The sequence below is a fragment of the Oryza sativa genome, chromosome 5, assembly GCF_034140825.1.
Source record: "Oryza sativa Japonica Group chromosome 5, ASM3414082v1".
Taxonomy (NCBI): domain Eukaryota; kingdom Viridiplantae; phylum Streptophyta; class Magnoliopsida; order Poales; family Poaceae; genus Oryza; species Oryza sativa.
Genome location: NC_089039.1, coordinates 11,250,428 through 11,256,574, shown reverse-complemented (window position 1 = coordinate 11,256,574; position 6,147 = coordinate 11,250,428). Strand labels below are relative to the sequence as shown.

The 6,147-nt window shown below is 44.1% G+C and overlaps 1 long non-coding RNA gene across 1 annotated transcript; it reads left to right on the top strand.

Annotated features, from left to right (window-relative positions):
* The first annotated feature begins 1,035 nt into the window (after window positions 1–1,035).
* Window positions 1,036–4,538, top strand: LOC107281018 (uncharacterized). The gene is made up of 3 exons (XR_001545895.3): window positions 1,036–1,748; window positions 1,897–1,966; window positions 3,019–4,538. It is a non-coding gene; the product is annotated as an uncharacterized lncRNA (long non-coding RNA).
* The last annotated feature ends 1,609 nt before the right edge of the window (window positions 4,539–6,147 follow it).

Below are 6,147 nucleotides of genomic sequence, written 5' to 3'. Positions count from 1 at the left end.
ACTGACTTAAAGTGGGGTCAACCACCTGGAAACCGACTAAGGGGCCCACATGTCATCCACCAGCCAAACTTGGTGGATATAGGCGGTGGAGGTGGTTTGGCCGAACCCCTACTGGCTCTGCTAACTGCCATCTTCCATGTGGCGTTCCCTGATTGGTCCCTCATGGCGGTTATGGGAGGTGGGTGGCCAGAAACCTCCATTCTCGACCATCATTGGAGACTATAAAATGAGAACTCCATCACACTTCATTTACATGCAACTTTGAGCTCAAGCAGAGTACAACCCACTTATAGTTTCATATTTAGTATGTTAGTTTGGTACAGAGTGAGGGGTAGCTAAGGAAGGAGTGCCCTGAAATTTCGGAGTTCATCTGAGAATTTTACGGAGGAGTGCCGGATTGCCGACATTCTTCCAACAAAATTCCAGAGAAAGCCAGGATTGTCAACTTTCTTCTCTCGCTTGTACCTCAGCAGATGCTTCTTTATTCAAGTAACTGTTCGGGTTTTTTTTATGTTCTTTTATTAGTTTATTTAAGTGTCACAGCCTGAATTTCCGTTTTAGGATTTATAAATTATTTAATAAATTATTAATAGAATTTATATTAAATGTTCATTAATTTACAAGTGAAGTTAAATGTGGGAAATAAAATTTCCTAAATATAAAGCATGAATGGATTTAATTTGTATTAAGTTCTCCATGATTAATTATATTCTCTGAAATTTTCTCGGATTTTTCGGAGCTCAATTCCTAATTTTAATAATACAAAGAACATTTCAGTATGTTAAATTAATCATTAAATGAGCTGGTTTCAATTTTAATAAATACTTAGAGTGTTCAAGTATGTTCAAGATTTTTCTTGGAATTATTTGAGCATTGGAATTATTTTTAACAATTGAAAGATCATCTCAATGGTTAATTTATTTAGAAAAGTAATAATAATCCTCTTCCTAGTCTTGGGCCGAATTCAGCCCATTCCATTCTCTCCTCTCAGCCCGCAGAGAAGTCTGTTTGACCTCCCTGTCGCTACAGTACTCTATCTTCAACCTCCAGACAGAGACCGAGCCGTCCCAAGCCTGTGCAGCCGTGCCGCCTCCTCCCACCAATCCGGCCACCTCGTTGCTCCTTTTTCCAAATTAGTTGCGGGAATGGAATCCTCTCAATCTCCTATTCCTTTTCCGCAAGAAATACCCAAAAGTTTCTATGGAAATCCTTTCCAATTTCGCGGTTCAATCTTTCCTTACTCCGGCGAGAACCCTAGACTTTCCCGAGTTTTCCCGTCGATTTGGGCTCGGACCCGAGCTCCCGTGCCTATATAAAGGACCCCTTAGTCGTCCTCTACCTATCCCCCCATGTCTCATCTTCCGCCGTCGTCGGAATCGCCCTCCCCGCGAGCTCCTTCTCTCTCCGCCGCCGGTAGCCGTTCCAGCCGCCGTGCGCCGTCGCCTCGGCCGTCGCCGATCAGCGCCACCACCTCCCTCGGCTCCGCAAAGTACAGCTCTATCCCGGCCGCTGGTTCTTTTGCGCCAAATCCAACCGGAGATTGGCCGTCATCGTGAACCGGAGCGCCGCCGTCGCCGCCGTGCCTCCAGCCGCGCCGTTCGTCGTCGTCCGTCGTCGCCTTCGGTCGCCGTCGTCTCCATTGGATTCGCAGCTGCGAGGAGAAGCCCGTCCGCCATCTGTCATCCGCCGAAAATCGCCAGAAAGTCGTCGCTGGCCAACTCCTTCGCTTCATCGCTGCGTAAGTGTTGGTAAGCATCGCCATTGCCTCCTCTTTCTCCCGGTGCCCTCCGTTTGCATTATTGTGCCGTTGTTCGCCGGCAACCGCCGCTCCTATGTCATTCACCGGTGTACTTTATCCCTATGGTCTTAATTCAATCTAATCCGTTGTTTGTCTAGCATCGTCGTCGTCTCCATGTGTTACCGCTGGGTCACCGTCGTCATCTCTCTCTCTGATCGCTTTGGTTCGGTGAGACTTCTATCCGTGTTTCCTCGGTTTAGTTTTTAATCTTTCGTTTTTGTCGTCGAGTAGCCGCCGCCGTGCCACGCTTAGCTGCTGCCCTAGCGTCGCCGCTGCGCTAGCCGCCTAGCCGTCGCTGTGCCGCTCCCTGCTACAGCCATGCAGCTGCTGCTCGTGCGTGCCAAGTCGCTGCCGTCCCACTACCATAGCCACCGTTTGCCGTCGCTGTGTGTCGTCGTCGCTGTGCCGTCATCCTAACCCTAGCCGCGTGCCTCCGCCGAGTCGCCGCCGCCAAGCCGAGCCAACTCGCCCTAGTGCCGCCATGTCGCAGCTGTGTGCCGCTTTAACCTAGCCGCCGCTTTAGCCGTTGCTCGGTAGCCAAGTTGTTTAGCCGTTGGTGCATCCCTTAATTCCTACCGGCCTATCGTTTGCCGTACCGGGGCTTTACCGTTAATCATGTCTAGCTCACCGGTTTAGTCGCAGCCGTTGTTGAGTCGTTCGCTCGTTCGTTCGAACGAGGTGTCCCCCATGTTTCGTTCGTTCGTCCGTGTGGAGTCGTCCTTTAGTTTAGAGCCGTTCCGAGCCGCCGGTTCCGTTCGCCGATTTCGGTTGATCATTTGGGTGATTCCGTGTCACGTAGAATTGACTCGTTGAGTCGGTATCTCGTGAGGCTCGCTTGCCAGATTAATCTAATTCGATCTTGGTCGACTCGGTCAAGATTAATCTCAGCCATATAAATCCGTTCTCTCTTTTTAGTGGCATATTATTTCTTTTTAATATATGTCATCTACCAAATATGATCTAATCTTTTTCCGGAGGTTGTTTTAATCTTTATCTCAGTTATAAATCATTTCTAAATTGTTTAATTAATTTGGAATAGTATTTTCTTTAATAGGTTTAATTGGAATTAAATCTTGTAAAATTCATAACTAATTCATATGAAATCGGAATGAGGCCGTTCAAGTCTCATAATTCATCTAAAATCATGATCTACATGTTTATTTACTTTTATGTACTGTTTATTTGGAGTTTCTTAGTGTTTTCCTTGTTTTGCGTGTTAGTTTGTCGTTTCCGTCGTTTTCGGAGGATCGTGAGTGCGTCGGAAGTGTTCAAGAAGATTAATTGAATTGAAGACCCTTTATTGCAAGGAAAGTCACACAGATCCCAAACACAATTCCTTTGAGCATGTTGATCCTATATTTAAATTCTCTATTTATTTCAACTATGCATTTATTTTTGGAATGTCACCGGGTGGTGTGAACCTATTCCTTTGTTATGCCCACTTTGCATTGCTTACTCTATTCTTTGATACCTTGGGTGACAATTTGACTAGTTGGACTTATATATTGGTTCAGCTAGATATTAGATATAATTGCTTAGCCATGCTTACAAACATTAGCACATGATTGGGATAACTAATGTTTCACTATCACTTAATGATGGATATTTAATTGTAGCTCACGATGGCTAATCGTGATTGGTTAATTAATTAATGTGCCAACTAAAACTTGATAATGGTGGGTTGTGAGCACATGGTTTTGATGGTCGTGCTCATGACAATTAAGGACCGGTTCACGAGTTTCGGTTGTGAAACATTAATCGTGCCAACCACAAGCCAGCGTGGGCAACGGCTTTACCTTTTATATAGTATGGTTCATTGCAGGGCACCAGACTGAGAAGTGGCGGAAATAAGCCCACAGGGGTCGCTGGGAGTCCATGCCTTGTTTTATAAGGGGGTGATTATGATCCAGGAACGGTGCGCTGTGGTGGATTGTGTTATGCGAGGGGTACTGTCACAGCTCCTTTCCGAGGTACCGTGGTGGTATTGAGGCGCATGGTGACATGTCGTGGAGCTGTGTCTTGTGGGTACAGTGGTACACCTCTGGCCAGAGTAAAACTATTCGAATAGCCGTGCCCGCGGTTATTGGTGGGTCTAACAATGTCTTTCGTGATTAGTCTCACACTTTTCACCATAATAAATGATGCTATAACTGGTAATAATTTGATTAGCTCCTGGTTTGGAATGGTATATTCCTGGTTTGGAGATAGATCTGTACAGCTGGGTATGGTTGTTCAGGATGGTTGGGCCTGTGCAGCATGGGTGTGTTGTTCAGTGTTGATTAATATTGATGATTAATTACTCTACTATTTTACAATTCTCAAATGTTTGCTAAATGCTGCTTTTGCAAATAAGCCCTATATTATGCCATTCTTTGGTATTCTTGTGCACTTGCATATTTGTTGTGTGGCTTGTTGAGTACGTCATATGCTCACCTTGCAATAATTAATCAAACCTCAGTTGAAGACAAGTTGCGAAGGAGAAGACGTTTGGCTTATACCCCAGTTGAGCTGCCTGTGGGAGTGGAGCCGGAGCTTCGCTAGACCGTAATTCCGCTGCTATTTTCTTTTCTTTTGTAAGTATGTAACGTTATTATTATGATGAATCTGTATATTAAATTGTCAGTTTGTGTACCTCGACTGATTCCTGGACGAGGATTTCATGCACAAATTAGTTCGGAAATTACAAGTGAATTTCTGGGCGTGACATTAAGTGAGACATATTCTCATCGGTGCTGCTTCATTGCTTAATGTTCAACTGACTACTCTAATGCTAGGACTCTAGATAAAGAAGGAAGTTCCTGCGCAAGCCTATAGTAGTAATTAATAACTTAGATGTGGTGTTTAGGTTAGAAATTATCTTCGTTTGTTATGTGCTCCACGAAAAGTGAGGTAGGCGGCATGTGGTGACAACCATGTCCGTCCTTTGTATCCCTCCAAGTTCAAGTACATCATAGAGCTTAAGGCCGGACTCAGCCGCAAACTAGGGGAGGACTAGTGCCCGAAGCATTTGATAGAGATTTACCTTTAACTTTTTTTATGGGAAGTTTTACCTTTAACTTAATTAATTTTAATTAATTAATTAATTAATTAAAAGACATAGGAATTCTCTCTAGCCAACTTATCCTAAGTTGTTGTCCTTGGATCGAATCTTGATCATTGATTATACACACACATTCCTTGTGTTCGATACCCTTCGAATACTCTAACGGAAAATGCTACAACGGTATTTTGTGCGTTTGCGGATTTATCTGTGATCATAAGAAATACCAACAGCTACTTGGCACAAACATCTACAAGAAAGAAACTGTGGATCCAGTGGCATGTGCACAGTGCACTTCAATGGATACTGCGTGCACCATATCATCCCTTGAACTGCATGCGGATAGCCCTTTGATTCAGTTGAATTTGCATCCACGTTTGTGCACAGTTGAGGGCATCTAGGCATGAGTCACCATCCCCTGATTGAGTTAGTGCCTAATTTGATCGGTTGATTGGTGAGAATTTCATGTGAGATCGATTCTCATGTGCATGGCTGATTCACATCTGCTTGCAAGTGAGGCTGGCGCACTTGAGGTGATCGAGCATCATAATTCACAACACATCCCCATCTAATCATCTTAGATCGTTATGGAGTAGGAAAGGCCAGAAGCTAAGCTGCAGCTTGCAAAGGTTGTCTCATCTCAACTCCTCGACGCAGTGCTCAGGTGTGCACTAGGGACTAAGAGGCATATGGAATTCCAGCACCACCGACAGCGTCATCGAAACAGAACTCCACACACGGCCAAGCTTCACCTTCTCCATGAACCATGCACGCGTTGTCGAGCAATTCTAGCGAGAAATATTGGGACATTGGAGGGAAACTAATAAACGTCAATATGGTCGGACATCGGTCAGAGGTGGGACACTAGACAACATCACTGTCAAATAGGTTAATTGTTGATTGACATGTACATGGCGCTAGGATGTGGGTTTGAGAGAGGGATTTGACATGTACATGGTGCTAGGATATGTGGGTTTGAGAGAGGGGTTCTTGCGGATTAGAAGTTGGCTTAATCTTGTAATCACTTGATCCACTTTGTAAGAAAACCAATTTTTTTCTTCATTCATCTCTATTTATGTTGTGTAGTGGTTGCTTCATTTTACATTTAGTGTAAACTGTTTAACAAATACTAATTATGTAGTTGCAGTCCAATTTCATTCATGTAAACTTTGTATATGAAAAGGATTATCCGGAGAGACACTGTTATTTTTATATCAGCTCTATCCAAGTTGCTGGCTATGCTTTGTTGGGATTAATATTGTGCCAGCATGTTTTGTGGTAATCTTTCATATCAAATTGTACTTTTCAT